Source organism: Triturus cristatus, chromosome 4_1 (genome assembly GCF_964204655.1).
Source record: "Triturus cristatus chromosome 4_1, aTriCri1.1, whole genome shotgun sequence".
Classification (NCBI taxonomy): Eukaryota; Metazoa; Chordata; class Amphibia; order Caudata; family Salamandridae; genus Triturus; species Triturus cristatus.
The window spans coordinates 264006000-264026896 of NC_140585.1; the positions used below are offsets into that span (position 1 = coordinate 264006000).

Consider the following 20897-nt stretch of genomic DNA (forward strand, 5'->3'; position numbering starts at 1 on the left):
AACGTTATTACCAATTAAAATTCCAAGGAATTCCTATCTCTGGGAGTACTAACTCTAACTACAGAGTAGCTTCCGCCACTCTGTTATACATGTATTTATATAGCCACTTTGACAAAACAAATAATAAAGTAAAATTATAGTTATACGAGAATTTCAGCAGCAACGTTTTTGTTTTGGACCCCAAAAACACAGCAATTCTTCAGTTATAGTTATTACTGCTAATTATAACTTGCATCCTTGCCATCACTCATGACATGTTCTATGACCGCATTGATGACATTTCAAATGACATAATTTATTACATCAACCAAGGTACTTTAGCATATATAATATTTATTAAATGTTCTTAAACTACATGTGAGTGAATCTCCTTTTACATAGTTTTTAATATTACATTTTGAGGGTGAAAAATGAAATAAAATAAATAGTCAGTTATATATTATTTTTTCTTTAAGAACAAACATGTTTGAGTATAGACTCATTAACATTTTTTTCAACCCATAAAATGCAATCATTAAAACAACCGCAAAAGGGACTTGTATTTTATGTTATGTATCATCAGACCACATAAAATGCAACCATATAACTAGCCCCTAGGTGGCACTGCAGTCCCAGCTGTAGAGCAAAAGTTCCAGCCTGGGAAATGCTTAAAAAAAAATCTAGTACATTCTCTTGGGGTCATCGTTTCAATGACCAAGGAGACCTAGGGGCTTATTTACAAGGAGCTATCCCTGTCGCAGCGTCAATTTTATGACGCTGTGCGGGCTTTTTTTGGCGCCATATTTGCAAAGTGACGCTAGAGGACTTCATCATCACTTTTTCACCCCCAGTGCCTATTTGTTGAGCGCCAGATCTGGTAGTGGCAGTTTTGCTAATTATATGCAAAGTAGGCATTCCCCCTGAAAAAGTATTGCAAAACTGACGAAGCCATATAACAACAATTTTGGGAAACAACGCTAGTTTGGAAAAACAGCCACACAGTCCCAATAGCGGCAGACTTTTACCGCTAAGGTAAGGTAAAGCAGGAGTTAAAATGATGCATGGCCACGGTATAAAAGTAGAACATACCCTAATCACTCTGGCAAGCTCTACTGCACCATGGATCTACTCCTACTGCTGTTCGGAGCACCAAGAAGACCACCACCACCACCACCACCATCATCATCATCATCACCACCACCATCACCACTATCACCTCGGAGGCAGAGAAATCTAAGGGAGCAAACATACCACCAGAGGATTACCCTCATTGAACTCAGAGAGGAGGAGGTCATTGCCCACTACAGTCTCAGGGGGGAGTCTATTGACCGCCTCCTGCACTAGATTGCACAAAGGCTGCAGACAACATCGCAGTGCTGCACCAACATCCCTCCACAAGCCAAGCTACTGGCTGACCTACACATGTTGGCGTCTGGAACTTTCCAGCCCACCACAGCCAGAGGGGCTGGAGTATCCCAGGCACCTTTGTCAAGGTTCCTGCCCTCCATCCTGGATGGCGTCATAAGCCTCAAACCCCAGTACCTTTTCTTCCCCAACACAACACAGCAACAACAGGAGAACGAGCAAGGCTTTTTTGCCATCGCAGTATTTCCACATGTTTTGGGGGCAATAGACTGTACAGATGTGCAACTTGTGCCTCCAGTGGCTACATCACACCTGTACAGCAATTGGAAGAACACCTATTCTTTGAACATGCAGACAATCGTATAGCATTCAGTAATGAGCTTGCAAAGCACCCGGGCAGTGCTCATGATTCCACCATCAATGAAAGCTTCCAGAATGGGACATATGGGAATGGCCTACTGGTTGGTAAGTACTTCTCAGGCACATGACAGATCACAACAGTCAATGATGTTGGAATACGTTGACATATTAATCTTGGGCTGAATGAGGCAGTGCATACATAGTTGGTGTGGGCCTTCATACTTGTGCCATACTACATGGCATAGGCGCTGCACATTTCTACCAGTCATACATGTCGAGACCGCCTATGCCACTGTGGGCCACATGTACAAATGAACTGTGCTGATGGAGCATCACTTGTCATGATGCTCTGGTGGAGCAGATCTCCAACTCATCTCAATGAGGCAATGCAAAGTCTGTCTGCATGCCATGCATGGCTTCATAGGTATGCAGTAAGTGTGCTAATAGTGTGCCTCCCAAGGGTAGGTGAAATGAGGATATATATTTACATGTCTTTTTTATGTCCAATTACTCTGTGTTCTGCCTTCTGAAGGATACAACGAAGGAGGAAATAGCATTGAATGTTAGCTTATGGTGCAGGAATGTGTCCCTTAAAGCATTACTTTATTTGAGGACACTAAGCTGACACAAGTTCAACAGGGTGCAAGGGGGTTAGTGGCACTAGTCATTGTCACATGATGGTGCGTATTCGGATGAAGCATGATTGTGCTGTATGTTAGGTATATGGCACATTCCACATCTTCACTTTGGATGCAGGTCAGTGCAGCCAGATGGCATCCAGTTGTTGCCCAGTGGTAACAACTGCTAAATGAAGCCCTGTGTGTGTATTCACTAGTGTCAAAGAGCCTCACTAATGCAACAGCACGTGAAACGCTACATCCAAACACCCTGTTGCAGGAAGGGATTCCCTGTCTATAGTCAGTGTGTACACATGTAAATCTCATGATCATGAATCATGTAATGTATCCCAGACCTGTGAAACTGAGAAATGTAGTCATATATTAATCTTTCAAGATCATGTCTGTCATGCTACATTACATCACTCATCATATACACACATCACATCCCATGTGCACACAGTTTTGTAGCGCACAAACCACTATCAGTCCTCCAAGGCTCCAGACTGTGCAGCAAGGTACAGCCTCAAGCACAAACTACATCTCCCATGACAGCCAACAACACACTCTACTTGGGAATAACGTGCCCGTCTTGGAGAAATGCGGCACAGTTTCTGCAAGTACAGGCACAAAATCCTGGACACAGTATCATGTGGAAGATATGGCCTACACTGTCCAATGGTCTGCGCAAAGCACACGACGAACACGCTGCCCCACAGAGAGTGACCATCCTGCCCTCTGAAGCAAAGGTGAAGAGAGCGCTCGGTGCGCCGACTTAGGAGGGCCGCTTGTCGGAGCGGGGTGGTGGTGAAGAGCTGCACTACCAAGCAACCCACATCCAACCTCCACTCAACACCGTGGGGCGCACGAGGGATGGGCCTCCCCCCTGCTCTGATAAAGCTTGGGTGTGGACAGATCCCCTGCCAGAAGTGGAGTAACGAGCTACACCTACCACAAGAACATACCGCCTTGCAAGGTTGAGTGAGGCGGGCACGACAGTGCTGAAAGAAGATGTCGGGTTCGAGGAGCCCCAAAGTGACCCAACAGAACAAGTTGGACAGGTATACTCTACCGAAGGTGGTAATCCCCCAGCATCATACCAGGGACAAGACGGCGGTGGGACCAGAGGGAGATCTCCCTGACCTCACGCTAAAAGACGTCATAGAGGCAATCTCGGGGGTCAGATCGTCTCTGGAGCAAAGAATGGAGGCAATTACATTGGAGGTGATGCTCATCAGGGCAGACCTCACCAAAATTGGCGAGAAAGTAAAGCAAATGGAGATCACCACCTCCAGCCTAGTCGACGATACCTCGCAACTCCAGCACGAAATCCAAGAACTACAGGCCGTCAGAAAATGTGCAGAGGGCAAGTTAGATGACTATGAGGGGCGCACCAGACGCAACAACGTGCAAATTATTAGGGGCCGGAAAAGGTAGAGGGGCAAGCGACCGACCTATTCATAGGGGACCTTATACTTACTCACCTTCAACCTAAGGGCCTGTCAAAATTCTTCGTGGTCGAAAGGGCCCATAGAGTCCGTGTGGGGCAACCGAAGCCTGGAGCTCCTCCTCACCCTATACTGGCTAGTTTGCTTTATTTTCGAGACCGAGACACCATATTAGAAAATACCAGTATGGCCCCACCTCTTCGCTACGAGAACACAGCGATCTCTTTCTTCCCAGACTTTACCCTGGCTGTGCAGAAACAGCGACAATCGTTTCTTACTGTGAAGAAAAAACTTAGAGACAAAGGAGTAAAGTACGCAATGCTGTTTCCGGCCCGACTTCGGGTGGAGGCAGATGGAAAAGTCTGGTCTTTCGAAAATCCTGAGGCGGCTGCTGACTGGCTGGTGGACTGTCGAGTGGCTAAAGAACACAATGCTCGTTGAATGTCTGACCCGTCTGGATCCACGACTAAGACTCTATTCTGATCAAGAGGTCCCCTAGACATATTCTAACCTTCTAAGTATGCAAAATCCCTGCACGTGTTAGAGGTATGCAGAGTTCACTCGAGGAAAGTAGCTTGGTCATATGTATTATTTTCCCTACGATGTTCTGTTATCGTTGACTGGCCCCACTCGGGGAGCCACATTAGAGCATCATACAAGGGAGGGGGCGGAGTGGCAGAGCTACTCACCCCCGCATTAGACTACCTTTAGTTTAAGTTTGGGCGACAGGCATAGTTGGTTCAATGGGCAGTTTAAAGCACAGAGTGCAGGGGAGCAGGGAGGGGGGTAGTTGGGTTGGACACAGATTATCTGCTTACTAGAAGAGGAATGCACAAATCATACATGCTTTAATGAGCGCACACTGGTACAAAAGCTTTAGACTCCTGAGTTGGAACGTCAACGGGCTTGGGGACAAATTAAAACGTTGCATAGTTTTACAATACATCAAATGACACTCCCCAGACGGCGTACTACTTCAAGAATCCCACCTGGTAAGCAACTCCTGTAAAGCACGGACTAGATGGGGTTATAGGCTCGTGACACACTCTGACTTCACCACTGGCTCCAGGGGAGCTGGCATCATGTTCAAAAATTCCTTCCCCCTTTCCATACAACACACCTTTACGGACGAATTGGGCAGATACACTGCCATCTCGGGACAGTGGGAGGGGAAAACACTTACATTAATGGCAGGCTATGTCCCACCCGGTCGTCAGGGCCACACCTTCAAAGACTTAGGTACAATCCTGCTTTCGCTCCCCGAGGTTCATCTAATTGTGGGAGGAGACTTTAATTCAGTGGTATCGGGATCTCTCGATCGCCATCCCCCGCGACATTGGCTCCTCATATCGATGGCTACCGGATTTTTTGATCGCCTTAGGCCTAGCGGAAGTGTGAAGGGCGTACCACCCGGATACACAATAGTCTATTCCAGATAGATTATCTCCTTGTACCAGCATCTCAGATAGCAAACATCCAGGACATCAGACACATGGCACGAGGCATATCCGACCACTCTCCGGTGTGGGCTCAACTTGTCCTGGGTGAGAAAAGGGTGGGAAAGATCGCGCCTAACAACCCATGGTACCTTCGTAACCCCGTGGTTAAAAAAGTGCTCATACAAGCATTGGATAATTACATCCTGTAAAACGAGGGGTTGGTAGGGTCTTCCCAAACTCTATGGGAAGCATTTAAAACAGTAATAGGGGACAGGCACTCTTCCTGATAGCTGGAGCGCGTAAAGAGAATCTGAAGGATCTACTTCAGGTGGAGAACGAAGTCCTCTGGCTGGAGGAGGATCTTGGGGAGGAGGTCTCGCAGGAGAAACTACATGCCCTGAAACTTAAAAGGGATGAATATAAATCCATAGCTACTGACATGGCCAAAATACTGGGAAAGGACAGAGACGGCAGAGTGCATGATTTGGGAGACATGGCTGGGAAGTTGATTGCCTGGCTGGACAGAAAAGAAATGGCAAGCAGACTAGTGTCAGAGTTGACAGATAAATCGGGTGGGAAAATTACTGATCCCCAAGCAATTGCTAACAAATTCGCTGCTCACTATAGCGCTGTTTACCGAGCAAGTACAGCCTTATCAGAAGATGATTCTCGGGCTCCCCTCCTAGATATACAGCTGCCCCCTGTCAGCAGAAGAAAAGAGCACTCTAGATAGTGATTTCACCAATGATGAAATAGCATAGGCGATTAGGAGTCTCCAATCCGGCAAGGCCTTGGGCCCCAACGGTCTACCCATTGAGCTATACAAGCTAAAACCAGATAAAATAGCCCCACACATACGGGCCATGTTTGAGGAGAGCGGAAGTTGGGTACGCTCCTGCTAGACCAGAGGGTCGCAACTCTGGTTACCATATACAAAGAGGGTAAGCCAAAGGGTAAATGCTCATCCTACAGGCCCATTTCCTTACTCAATGCGGAACCCAAAGTACTAGCCAAATTGCTGGTGAGTCGTCTCGCCCCAAGTAATAAGTAAGTTGGTGCACCCTGACCAATCGGGCTTCATGCCCAATCGTAATACTGCACTAAACCTACACAGAGTGCATGGTGTGCTGGCAAGAGTGGCCACGATTCAGGAGGCAGCTGTTGTTGTTTCCTTAGATGCCACCATGGCGTTTGACACTATCGAATGGCCGTATCTCTTCGCAGTCCTAGCGAAAATGGGCTTTGGGCCTGGCTTTGTCGAGTGGGTCCGGCTCCTTTACTCGGAACCCCTGGCTCAAGTCGTGGTTAACAACAAGAAATCAGAGGTATTTGTACTGGGTCGTGGGACCCGCCAGGGCTGTCCACTGTCACACCTGCTCTTTGCCCTCTCCCTGGAGCCATTGGCGGCATGGATTTGCAGAGATTCAGTAATATGAGGGCTGAGAGGGTCAGCAGAATGGGAGGACCGCATTTCTCTGTATGCGGACTACATCCTCCTGTATCTTGCCTCCTCGAAAGCGTCGCTCCAGAGAGTGCTCAACATCTTCACAACCTTTGGTAAATATTCGGGATACATGGTCAATTGGAGTAAGTCCCTAATGTAGGTCCTTAGAGGAGATCCTCCTCTCCCGCCCAGGGGTTGTCCTACACAGATAGCTAGAGTGGGCTTCCAATATCTGGGCATCTTTATCACCACAGACCCTAAAATCCGATTCAAGCGCAACCTGCTCCCACCCTGCAGAGACTGAGGCGAGACGTCTCGTGTTTGAGGCGGCTCCCACTTTCGTTGTTGGGCAGGGCAGCGCTTTTCAAAATGATGTTGTTACCGCATTTCCTCTACGTTTTGCAGAACTCCCCGGATTTGGTCCCTGCGAGGTACTTCAAGGGGATAGGGGGCATGCAGAGGGAATTGCTGTGGGACGGCAGGCCCCGTATAGCTTTGAATAAACGTGCTCTACATAGGTATGACGGGCAGATCGGTCTTCCGGACGTCAAAAAATATTATTGGGCCACACACCTAGCCGCGATCAACCACTTTACTTATTGCCACAGGGATGACCCAGGGCACGCAATGGATAAATGGCTACTGCCGGGTGGAGACTACAACAGGGCTCTTTACTCTAGACCCCGTCGATTCCCTTTAACAGGGCCGGATAAACGCTCAGTCCAGATTTGGCATACAGCGAACAGAAGCCTGGGGTGGGACCAGAAACTTACGTTGGCGACTCCCTTGTGGGATGCGGAACAGTTGGGCACCCTGAGGACCTCGAAGGGGTTTGAAAAATGGGATTTAATTGGGATTTCAAAGATTGGAGACCTCTGGGTGAAGGACGAGATGATAACATTTGCATCGCTGCAGCAGGAGTACAAACTAACAGACACAAAGTATTTTAGATATTTGCAAGTCCGGCACGCGCTCGAGTCATGCGTACAGAAAGGCTCCTCTCCCCCTGAATCCTTGCCATTAGAAGATAGGCTGCTTGACGGATACTTGCCAAAGAAAGCAATGTCGCTGACCTACAAAAAGCTGATTAATAATACCTCCGAACCCCTCAGGCAGACAAGAGAGCTGGGAGAGAGATGGGCTGGAGCTCGATGACGAGGAGTGGCAGGAGGCGGTGGCCTCCCCACGAGAGTTGACAATCTCTGCTAGACTGCGACTCGTTCAACTTAAAATACTGCATAGAGTGTACATCTCGGGGCCCAGTCTGGTTCGAATGGGAAGAGTTGATGGAGGAGAGTGCAGAAGACAATGTGGTCATGTAGGCACATTTATGCATATAATATGGGAATGTGGGTGCATTCAGCGATACTGGAAAAAGATACATGCAGTGCTTAGTTTGTAAAATATGAAGTGCAGGTACTCAAATGTTTGTCAGAGGCCACGCCTTCTTTTCTCCAGCTCCACCCACTTCCTCCACTGGCTCCACCCACTTACTCTATTAGCTCCACCCACATCCTCAACTGGCACTCCTAAAAGTCAGATGTAATACGCGATCTGAATTTCAGCTAGGGAGCCTTCGTCATATTAAGGTTTTGATCACACTAAAGGAATATTTTTTCTACGGAGCAAAATAGAGTACATTTTCACCATAACCTTGGCCTACAAATTACAAGCATTGCTCAAAGGTGTTGAACAATCACAGACGTTTAACGCCCTGTTTGGGAGCATAATGTTGTGGATGCTATAATAAAGGGTGAGAATTCAGCTCAAAACGTATGATTTAGACAATCTCGATGCACAAATGGGTGCAATGTCTAATATATATATGTTTCTAATCTCTCATCTTCATTGCTTGATTTTGCTCACTAGGAAGTGTCATTCATCGTCATTGAAATGTCAGTCATAATTACACTGAATTGAATGAAATTATGAAAATGGCACTCAAAGCAATCTGAAACCTTGGCAGCTATGCGGCGGGTGTCAGTGTCACTGGGTGAAGGGTGCACTGCACTGCAACGAGAGCAGAAGGACTTCACTACCTGGCAAATGAAACTCTCCACTGTGAGCCCTGCTGCCAAGAGAAGAACACTTCCTTCCAGGCCTGGCTGTTCCCCATTTACTCACCCAGCCTCTGTCTGCGAGGGAACCAAGCTGCTTCCTGCACCAGACATTGTATCCTGCTACCAATGTCTATACTTGCTGTTAAAGGCCCCCTACCCGAGTTAAGGGCCTAACTCAAAGGCCTATATGGGATAAAGTGCGACCCTTTAATAAGTGGTATTGACATACATGCACAGAAGGTTAATAAAGCTGTTAGCATTTTGCCCAATGGTAATATGATATTTTAAACTGGAGCTAAAAGTCTTCCAAGGCAGTGCAAGCAGGCACCTCAATCCGTCGGTCTATGGTATGGGCCCCAGGCATGCATAGGTAAATGCAGAGAAAAAATTGATGTCAAACTACACTCACCTGCTAAAGCCCCCAGGACCCTGCTATCTACAGAAACCTAAAGAAATGCCTCCATGCAAATGAGGAAAACCTTTTTTCTCTGTGCAGCCTCTCTACGCAACCGCATGGAGATATCAGTGCAGGGCAAAGGAGCAGGCAGGGGCCACACTGTGTGCCTCATATGAGTTGGCGCACTGATTGTGGCATCCCTTGAAAGGGGAGAAAAAGAGGTACCGTGGATGCCCCAGACATCCTTCTCCAGGCAGGTGCAGTAACAACAGGCCATGTTGCCATTACATTGTGAAAAGTGGAACAGCTACTTTAGTCAGCTGGTCAAGGTTTTTCACTAATGTGCTGCCTCCATAGCAGTGTCAGTCAAGTGAGGTAGGGTATCAATCTTCTGAGGTGGAGGGTCTCTCAGTCCAGTGAGGGGAAAGTTTCGGCCCATTCATTTGAGGGTCTCTCAGGCTAACAGAAAGAAGTTTAAGAGACCAGTGAAACAAGAGTGCAGCTGAGTGAAGAGGTGTTCGACCATTATAAAGGCAGGCATTTAAGGTTAGTGGCATGCTAGTATCAGTCAAGTGAGTGAGGTGGATGTCTCACAGGTGACAGGAGGTGTATCAGTCTATTTAGGAGGGTTGCTCATTGTGACGATGAAAGAGAGTGTCTGACCAATGTGAGTAGGTATTTTGTAGTAAAATGGTGTTTTAGACAAAAGTGGTGTCTTGGTTCACATAGTTACTTGGGGGGCTCACAACAAGTGACGTACGATGCGAATACATTGCGGAATGGACTCTGAGGCTTTTTGTGTAATCTTGGAGTTGCGGATTATATGAAGTTAGGTGGAGGTCTCATTATATTGAGTTTGGAGTCCTATCCGGTCTGCAAGTATGGAGAAATCACACCTTCAGGTTACGTGGCATCAGCCATGGCATTCGGACCCGGGTCTCCTTTGGGGCCGGGCCCACATCCTCCCTTGCTTGTTCTCATGATTCTTTGGCCGGGAAGCTGCTAGTGTAAGGATACATGAGGCACATTATTTGTCTGTGACACTGATAGGTGACGGACTTCCAGTCTATTGAAATACTTCTAGACTCCTCAAACTTTTGCCCCTGCTGTAAGACCAAAGGCAGAGGAGCAACTTTAAAACAAGCACGTAGCCAGGAAAATATCATTCTGATGCTCAGTATATCCAATATGGCCACCCCAAATCCTACATACAAATGAAAATGTATATGGAGCCAGTTGCACACAGTTTGGCGTCACACCTTTGTGGACTGAAGGCATAACAAATTGATCAGTCTTTGTATCTGGTACTCAGTAGCATGTCATCAGTATGGTAGCATTGGTAACCAAATGAATATCAATTGGAGACTGACGGAGGCTCATATGAGGAAATAGATGCACGTGCCCAAGAGCAGCTTCACAGAAGACACAATTAACTTAAATTCAGCGGTAATGCCGCTATTTAATTCTGGCATGATTTCACTCCTGGAACTTAATCTATACTCACATGGATGGTCAAGAAGTCATACAATAACTGCAATAACTGATTGTGAGCCAAACAGAGTGAGACCTACACGGTCAGGAAAACCACATTCTGAGTACACCTTGGTGCCCCTTGAATCGTAGTGAGTTGAGTACATAATACATTGAAACTCCTACGCTCTTGCACAATGAATGAGTAAATGCTCTGGGATACAGGTTGGGCTTCCAGCTCCATGTCTGGCAAGTGTGGGGCTGGGGTCGGACGGCAGAAAGGTGACTGCTCAAGCTGCCTGCGCGACATGCGTGTCACTCCCGGTGTTGCAATGATAATGGGCTATTATGCCCTCAGCCTGCATCGGATTGGGCTTTTGCAATAGTGTAGATGACGCTGGCTTGCTTCTGGCTGGTGTTAATGAGCCAACCAAGTCTGAGTAGAATGTGATCATCTTACCACATTTGAATATTACATTAGAGAAACACATGGTAGCTTGATGGCCAAGCCCTTGTCACCACTTGTCTACATTTTCAGAATGTTGCCCCATCGTTGGAAAAGACGTTGGCCTACAAACCCCAGGATGCAAATATGTTGGCTAAAAACTAAAATCCACACTGGCACCCATAGCAGGATGCCACCAAGCATTTGGGCGAGTGAGTGCCAAGAAGCCAGGCGGCAGGCACAGAATCGGAATAAAATTATTTTTATTGATTCCAGTCAAGATTTGTGACGCCGTGGCCGCCCTCAGAAATTCGGACGGACACAGAGTGTTATTTTACCGGAGTCAGACCCCATCCCCGACCCATCCAGCATCAGTACTGGATTTTATGTGTGAGCGAGTAACTCGCATACATATAAACTGAACAACTGACCCTGTTGGACTTCCGACTTGGAAGGAAGAGGGTAGGGAATGTGCCGCTTGCATTTTAGGCAAGACAGAGTTACGTCAGAGCATGCTCGGCGCCGGTACCCAGCCATTTGTTGAGTGAGACCACCTAAGAGTAACCAAACTGCGTTTTGTGGGGGGAACGGGAAGTGATGAGTCAATTGAAAACCTAATTTGTGCGCGAACGCGGCTGCGCGCCATGTTTGCAATACAACACAGCAGCTGTGCGGACACACCGACGCCGGGCTGGGCCTTGGCTTTTTTTCTAACTTACTAGAACAGTACTAAGTTTTAACCCCGGCAGGCCTGTACTGCAGCAGGCCGCTGGCCCTATCGAAAAATCACGATTGGTTAGGTTAAAGACAAAAGTGAAGTGTGTGTAAGTGTAACAACAGCCGGCGGGCCTGCCCCCTACCACCACGGTGATCTGACGACTTACCGTAACGCCACCCCCACCACGCTATAAAATAAAAAACACCCATTCTTGTTCCTAGATAAAATAAAAAGCAGCGTTGTTTTTTTTTTTTAGCAAGGCAATTATGCATACATGCCAACATTTCAGAAAAGCAAAGCGGGAGATTTAAAAAAAATAAATCAGGAGACTGGGGCCTTCAATCGGGTTTCTGTCATGTATGGACTTTGGAAGTGTGCTGCTGCAGGATGGGACATTTGAAAGCAAATCCACGTGTTTTTTTAATCACCTTTCGGAAGCATGGAGCGCAATGGCAGGCAGAGAAAGAGGGGGATGCAAGAGTTTGAACTGGCCTGGCAGGTTGCGGTCAGTGCATACACCCCACCCCCCCTCCCCCGTCAGCCCGGGCTGAAACAGCTTTGGGCACACACACAGCCGCTGCCCCCCCCCACCTCCCAGTACTTCACAGACCATTCGCTTTGTTGGTTTTTCACCTCTTCTAGACCTCCTGCGTCGCCACTCTGACTATTGATGGAAGCATTAGCACTTACACAATACCAAGCCCTGTCAGCTGTGTTTCGGGAAGCGGGAGACTAGCCATGAAATCGGTAGTCTCCCGCCTGAATCGGGAGTGTTGGCATGTCTGATTATGGCATAGATTGGCATCGCTAGTTGGTTTAGCACTACAGCTACTAGTACAGTACTACTAAGTAAGTTAGTACTTAACTTACCGTTACCTGTGTGGTCGCGGTCGGCAGGCGGGCAGGGACTCGGGACACACACTGACTGCACGGCCTTTCTTTAATAACTGATTAGGCCTAGTGCTGCTTACTACTACGGTACATACACAGTACTACTACTGGCTGATCGACGGTTCCAGTTCCCTCAACACCACGGTCGTCGGGTCGGGCCAACTTGAACGCGAAGACTCGTGTTGAGCTGCTGCCTGCTGCGGTGGTTAGGCTGGGGCGTGGCAATGTGAACAAAAATCTGCGCACGTTGCCGCACAGCCCCTACTCCAATATAACCAAACTCCAGCCCAAATCAGGCTCCAGCCCGCCCACAGGCAAGTGGCTACGGCCGCCGCGGCGAGCAGTCCGGTGCCGCCATCAAATCAATACAGTTATATTTAAATTTATTTGAATACTGAATCTCCTCTGGGGCTCAGGGCAGGCTAAGTGTAAGTCCCACAGCAACACTTTTAACCACCGGCGCAGCGCTGTGACTCACTCGGTGAGATGCGAAAAACACGCTGCAGCTACAAAAAATGTGATGTGCGCCTGGTGCGCAGCACAGCAGATGCGTGTAGACTGTAGACCCGGCCCTGTCAGGTAAGTGCCGGTGCTAAGCACCGGCAAGCCCCGGCACAAATTAAGCTCTGGATACATGACACTATGAGTGAGGTACTGGAAGTTGTAATTCACCCTGAAGCTAAACGATGCCTTCTGAATGTATGGGAGCCAACTGATCTAAATAGCAAAGACAAAATATGGGCCACTCTGGGCCTAATGGTGGCAAAACGAAACATTGCACAATTGTGGGGAGCGGTGGTATCGCCCAAAATCGGGGCTTGGAAGGCAGACATGGACTGGTGTATGTTCAGGGAAAAACAGTGTACATAACACGGGGATGCCCCAAAAAATGGTCCTCTGTATGGAGCAAATGGAATGCCTACCGTGGAAATATATGTATCCCTCCGACTGTCCCCTTAATTGATGAGCCATCCACACTGAAAGTTTTACCCCTCGATGCATTATCTGTAGAATTGTAAAACTATGACTATGAATGTATCTTTGCACAAATTCCTCCTAATGTAATCTGAAATGTCGAATTCCTTATGTTTAATAAAAAGAAATATAAAAAAAACACTACTAAAAAAACATTGTGGACACTCTGCACTGCCATGTATACACTATCATGTCCCACCTTGATATCCACTTACTATCCTTCCCAAGGCAGAACACAATGAACAACATTGACTCCAACTGCCAGATTGTGTGGCTGAAATACGCCACATGACCTGCTCCAGCTACATGTTGTAAAATCTGAAATGTATCAGTACAGGCATGTCAATTGGGGCCCATAACAGACACAATAGTTGAATGTGAGACCCATGTATCTAGTCTGTGGCAAATTGACTCCCTTTACTGTTAAAAAAATCATCACCTGAATGGTCTTGGCACTCACAAGTATGGCAAATAGTGAGTGAATCACAGAGGACAGCACACCTCTATGTGGAGCAGTCAATCATTTCCAATTCCTACGTGAATGTATGCCACACAATGTCATAGCACGTCTCTTACAGTAAGCGAGGTGTACAAGTCATTCAGGACACATAACAGAATGAACTCTTAACTAATTGTACCCCTCGTTTCTTTGCTGCTGACCAAGGATACGCTCTGCAGACATGGGTCATGACTCCTCTTAACAACCCCAGATGGAACCCCAGTGAAGGTACAATCATGCCCTACGCAGGACCTGGTCCATAGTCGAGTGGACAGTCGGTGTGCTAAAATCCTGCTTCAGGAGCTTAGCCATGTCAGGGGGCCGATTGTTGTACTCCCCACCAATGGTGTGCAAAATCATATTTGTGTGCTGCATATTGCAAAATATTTGTGTAAGGACAAAAGCAGCATGGGCTGATGGCAGTGAGGCGCGGGAAACTCCGGATGATGACGATGAGGACCTTCATCTAACATTACCATCAGTAGCCACAACACGGCGGAGGGACCATATCATCAACAATTCGTTCACAGAAGCACGAGTAATGTACATGACATCACAAAATGATGACCAATATAACTGTGTACATATTTGTAAATAAATGTATGAGCACTACCACTGTGTACACATTTTGATTGCACAGTCTCAGTAAACATCAAACACTGTCCCAAACTTACAATCTACATATGCTACATCAAACACAGTATCCATTAGATCTCATTACACATACAAATGCTGCATACTATACTTTGCCAGTGCAACCATGTTGTATGTGAACACCCACTGCTATACACAATCAATACGGCCTTGATGCAGAGTGTAGTTATGGTGTGATTTATGCAGCCTTACTGTCAGCGATATGTAGGAGGTCAAGCCGAGGCATACATGATGATATAGCATACCTCCATCAGCAGGAGTGCAAATTGGTTGGCAACACATGATGACATTGTCACTTTCCTTTGGGGCATGACCCTTAAATATGAATGGCCAATACTCAAACAGTATATGGCGCCATCCATACCTCCCCTTCCAGGTGGGTGCAGCCAATCGCTGCACTTGCCTGTAGGGGAAAATGTAGCCCCCCCATGTTTACCCACAGCCTGATGCCTCCACTGTGGTACATGGTGCAGATTGGCAGTAGGCTGCGCTGTTGTTGTGGGTGCACTGACCTTATGGCAGTGCGAGTTTGTTGCATCCCTGGAGGAAGCTAATGCAATGTCAACGGGTGCTAAGACTAATTTAGCACATGGGACACCTCTTGTAAGGTGCGCCCTTGTGCTACCATAGTGTCTGGGCACTATGCATAGAGTGATCTCTGAACAGCATTAACTCACACATATGTACACTGCAACACACATAGTAAATACATGCAAAGACAGTAAAGAGTCCAACTCCACAATTCACACCCAACACTGCAATCCCTGTACACTATTACATGCATTGCACATCCCAATACACCACAAAACACACATTTGCCCTATTGCATCAACAAAACAGATACATGAGCCTAAAGAGTGATTTTTACAGCCACCGCGTCAGCCAAAAATGGCGTTTCCCAGTCGACATGTCAAAACATTTCATGGTGCCTTGCCAGGCCTTTTCTGGCATCAACACATTGCCTGGTAGTGTAAAAAAAAAAAAAGATATTTTGGATAAAGGAAAGTGAGGTCATGGATCCTCCATGTTGCAAACCAGGATCTGAGAAGTTACTTTCATTTTCACTTTAAGTCACAGTTTTATTGCCTGAGCTTGGGAGTGGTTGTGTTTTGGCTGTGCTGGAGAGTGTTTGTGTGTTTGGAGCTGGTTCGTCATGTCTGCTGTGCATGTTGTGTCCCTCAAGTCCTTTTTGTGCTGTTAAGTTGTGTATTGTCCTGTGTGCTGGCAGGTGTCTGTCTTCTGGGGTATTTTTGTGATGGGGTAGTAGTGTGTTTTTGGGGTGTTAAGTTTTGTTTGGGTTGTCATGTTTGGGTGGGATCATGCCTAGGAAGAGTAGGGCTCGCCCCATGAGTGACCAGGAGTTTAGCAACTTGCTGTGGCTGGTCACAAATTACCTGCCTGCCATGGTAGCCTGTGGGGGACATGTGGTCCAGGGCTACCCCGTGAAGGTGCAGAAGCAATGGTGGGAGAGTGTACGCCTCCAGAGGCTGTTTGGAGTGGACTGCAACATGCATCAGTTGAAACATCGCTGAGCCGATGTGGGTGGCAGGGAGTCCAATCTCCTCAACTATGTTGGCATCAAAGTAGGTGGAGCAGTTGGTAAGTACACATGATCTTTGTGCTTTTCAATATGCCTCATGTACCCATTGATGATCTGTGGTAAAATTAAGTTTGGCTCACATGACATTTGGCTCAAAATAGTCACTCCCCCATGCAAAAGATAGAAATGCTGTGGCAATAGCGCTGCTACGATCTGTGTACCAGTGCCATCTGTGACACTGACGGGGCCACACAAGTGTTAGTGTTCCTGTAGATGAAACAAATGAATCCCCATTAAAAGTAGTAACGCACCGGCAGCGCAAGGGCCTTGTAAATAACCCCCATAGGGATGTACAGAGGATCCGCCTTGGCATTCCTCCCCTGGGTAGTCATGCATTAATAAGGCCTGCCATGGCTTACACTGCTTGACTAACCTGTGAATGTAGTAAAACACATATCACTGGCATTGAACAGCATTTCCTGTGTTAATGGTGTGGCTCCTTGATGTCCACTATGGCTATACTGTGCTTTGCACTGGCTTGCCTGACTACATACCTCTGAATGCATAGCAGGTCCCTCATGCTGCCTTTGCATGGCCTCATGGAAGTGTTTTTGAGGCCAGAGCCACTGGAGCTATCCTTACATATGAGACTCCCATTGTACATGCCTCTTGTGTGAGAGGTCCAATGTAAGTAAGATGGGAGCACACTCACATGGTACTGTATCCAAGGGTACTATATCTGTAGATGTTTTTCCCTTGGCCCTTTCCCTTTAAATATTTGTGTACCTTTGATTCTGGCACAAGCCAGCTCCAGGTGGAAGTTCTAAACAAAACTAGAACTCTCACATTACTGATCTGCTGGCTGGCACTGTGCCATTGAAGATTAAGTGTGATGTCAGATGCTGTGTGACTTGCCAGATTCAATGTGCATCCCTATCACAAATAAACAATAGTATGATGATTAATAGGTCAGGAAAAGTGGATGTTAAGTGTCGCATATCTATCAGCCTCTGACTACTGTCAAGGAGAATACATTGCCAATCTGGCATGGACCACATGATAGAGGCTTAACATGGGAGCCATGAACACACTGGCAGACTATGTGAATGTATGTGACAGTGGATACACAGCTCAACATGGGTGCAAAGTATTCGGAATGCATGTCAGTGGCACATGCTATGATATTGGGAGCATGAAATGATCGGTGGCATGATCCACCATAGACTTACAATAGTTCAGATAGGAGAGGTTTCATTTGCCTCTGTGTGATGTGAGGTACGTATCCAGTGTCCATTGTTATACGTAATACCCACCAAGTGTTCAGTATAGTTAGCAATGTGTCCTGGTATGGGTTCTTGCCAACAGTTGCACTTCTTTGTAAGACAATACGTGTGTTTTTTTCAGACATTGCACATCTTACTGTGGCAAATGTCTATGGCAAAAAAGGCCATTGCAGGATGCAGAAGGCACATTAATGTTCAGTAAAGATGACATCTGTACCATTCCATGCGTACCAAACAGCATTGTTCCCAAGCATAAACTAAGTTCTGACATGGTCATACCTAAATTTGCCAAGGTATTGCCATTCCATTGTGCATTAATTGCTCTGCCTTCATAATTTGGTCTTAGTAAATCTGATATGATAGATAATAGTCATGTGTATGCTCACTCTAAGCTGCAAGATGCATTAAGGCTGTAGGGGCGGCTACTTTAGATGTTGTAAAAATAATATTGTTTCATGATCTTTGTACCTGTTCCTAGTCACACTTTGACTGACAGTTATCCATCCTTATTGCCTAAACAGATAACATGACCCCAGAGCGGCGGAGGAAGCATAACCTCAGAAAGGAGCGGTACTTCCACCTTAGAAGAGTCGCTAAGGCACACAGGGCCATGAGGAAGCTTTATGAAGAGGAGAAGGCTCTGGGCAAGTGGACAAACATTCCTCTAGGACCATCAACAATGGCCAAGAGGAGTTCAGGCAGAAATGGACATTTAGGCCAAGTACCTCCAAGGCAACACTACCCAGCACCTCCACCAGCAGACCATCCCAACCACCTGGCCCCACACCTCAGGCCATAGGATGGCCTAGCTATTTTGAGCTTGACATAAAGAAGGACCTTTCTGGCTTAAAGTTATGGGTGGCTGTGTTAGACAATACAATGGAGCAGGCTCTGACACTCCTCCATGAACTGACGCAGGCAGTGGAAAGACCAAAGCCACAGTGGCCACAGGGAACGTTACTGCCCGTCTCCCTGTCGAATGTTTTAATGCTGGTGATAATGTTTTTATAGCTTAGTTTAGGTTAGTTAGTGCATTGAGAGTGTAGGGGTAGTGGGTTTAGGGATTTTGTATGGGTGGGTTACAATTTTAGTGGGTAGGGGTACTTTGGGGCATATTTACAAGCCCCTTGCAACATGTTTACGACACGTTACGTCACTTCTGTGACGCAGCAGCGTCGTAAGCAATGCACCACCATTCAACAGATTTCCAATGTGATGCATCTAGTGAGATGCGTCACGTTGTAAAGCACCGTGCTACATTATACCTGCGTCAGGTATAATGTATGCAGGGTGGGCATTCTGTCACAAGGAAGCCCCGTAAAAGTAACGCAGTGAAATCGATTCACTTTTACATCCATGCTGCGTCAAAACCTTATGCCTGCTTGAAGCAGGCGTAAGGATTGACGCAGCATTTTTTTCGGTATAGGGCGCCCCTGAGCATTGATGGAGTTGCGTCGAGCTTGCAACACTACTCCAGCAATGCTCTGCCCTTACGCCAGAAGATGCGACACGCATCTGACTATCCTTGCGTCATGATGCATTGCATTGTAAATGCGACGCATCAGTGGTGGCGCAAGGGTATTCCTGCGTGTCACATCTTTACTGGCGCATTCCTGCTAAAATGCAGGGATGCGCCAGTCCTCGTAAATCTGCAATTTTTCGGGTTTTGTTGAGGTGGGGGGGTTGATGTGTTTTATATGTTTAGAAAGAAAATACAAAAAAATATATGATTGTTTAGGGTTCTATGTGTAGTTAGTTGATGTTTAGGTGTAGTTTCTGTTGTGCTTGGGTGAAGACGTGTCTTAAGGGGGTGGGGACTTGTTGCTTATCATGTTGTGCTAAATGTGTTGAGTAAGGTAGGTTAAGTTAAGGTAGTTTTGAATAGTATGTAGGATAAGATATTGTAGGTTAGTTTAGATTAGATACTTAGTGTAGTTATGTATTTTAAGTTTTCTATTGACATTAAATGTCATTGTTTGCTACATACAGGTCTACCTCATGATTTACTGTCTGGAAGTTAGCATGTGTGCTTGGGTAATGTTATGTACATGCATTTGTCTTTGCTAGCAGTGTTTGGCAACATGTGTGAGTAGGTGTCTTGCCTATGGACCGGGATCTGTCAGGTTGGCCATGGCTTTACATTATCTATCTACAGACATTGCTGAGCATTGCACATTGCAATCATGATGGAAATGGTACACAGTGCAACCCATGTGTTCACATACGATATATCTGTATGGGTACATCATACAACATGCTTTGGAGGGATGTTGTGGTCAAAACATTTGCCCAAACTAGAAGTTTTTGGACTCACACACTCATGGCTGCCCCGTACCCTTGCAGCGTTTGTCAGCCCAATTTTGTTTGCTTGCTAGTATCCTTGGGTAGACCCAGCACTTGTGGGGTGACTTAATTCACCATTGACATTGACTGCATGACACAAGTTGAACTTCATGCTTGCAACCTTGAGTACCCACTTGCTAGTCAACACATACATAGACTTCACCAAATATGATACACTCTCACTGCCTAGCAGTGTACCTAACTCCCAAAAACACATGTCTCTTTGGCAAGTACTTGGTCAATTTTCCTCACAGAATGCCCAATGGTGAACTTGGTCCTGACTCCAACAGACAGACAACATACAGGCAGTACTAAGTGCATTTATTTACATGTGCAAATGAGGAAGCGGCTCACCGGTAAAGTTCATTGGACAACATTGCCAAAAGATTTTTTGAGCCGGTGGATGTCCAGACAGAGTCCATCTGGAGAACAAGTCATGGGACATGTGGAGGAGAGCAGTGCTTCAGTGAGGAGGATGACCACATTGTCATTAGGGAGGATAGGCCACATTGACAGTCTACAAATCGTCAAGGTGAACAGGGCGATATCAAAATGAGGACAGTGGCAGCTGATTTACCCTGGCATGTTCATAAGCACAGGGCAAAGGAGAAACTGGGTATGCGGCACAGATGAATGCTACCGGACACTTTTTCATAGGAAAGAGGTGCCATCTACTTCTTCCTCCTCTTATGTGTGTGGTGTTTCCCATGAGGTGGCTGTTGATCGTTGTGGCAGCCGAGGGAGGCACACACAACATAGGCGGAAGATGTGGATCCCGTGCCTGCAGCAGCATTCTACTGTGCCAACACATGAGGCAGCACAGCAGTGAGGAGGATCTGCTGGTTTTGCAACACAGCAGCTACGTCGCAGTGGTAAACAGCCATGGCAGCAAAGTGAAAGTCCCGCTTCTACTCCATGGACTCCAAAATGGTTCTGATTGCCCCCAACTGGTTGACTACCTCGCTGATGC

General features: G+C 46.7%; 1 long non-coding RNA gene across 1 annotated transcript in view; it reads right to left on the reverse strand.

Annotated features, from left to right (window-relative positions):
• LOC146854232 (uncharacterized) overlaps window positions 1-12865 on the reverse strand; it is a 41322-nt gene extending 28457 nt beyond the window's left edge. Inside the window, exon 1 of the long non-coding RNA XR_014981173.1 lies at window positions 12613-12865. This is a non-coding gene — a long non-coding RNA (uncharacterized LOC146854232). The remainder of the gene's footprint in view (window positions 1-12612) is intronic.
• Between the last annotated feature and the right edge of the window lie 8032 nt (window positions 12866-20897).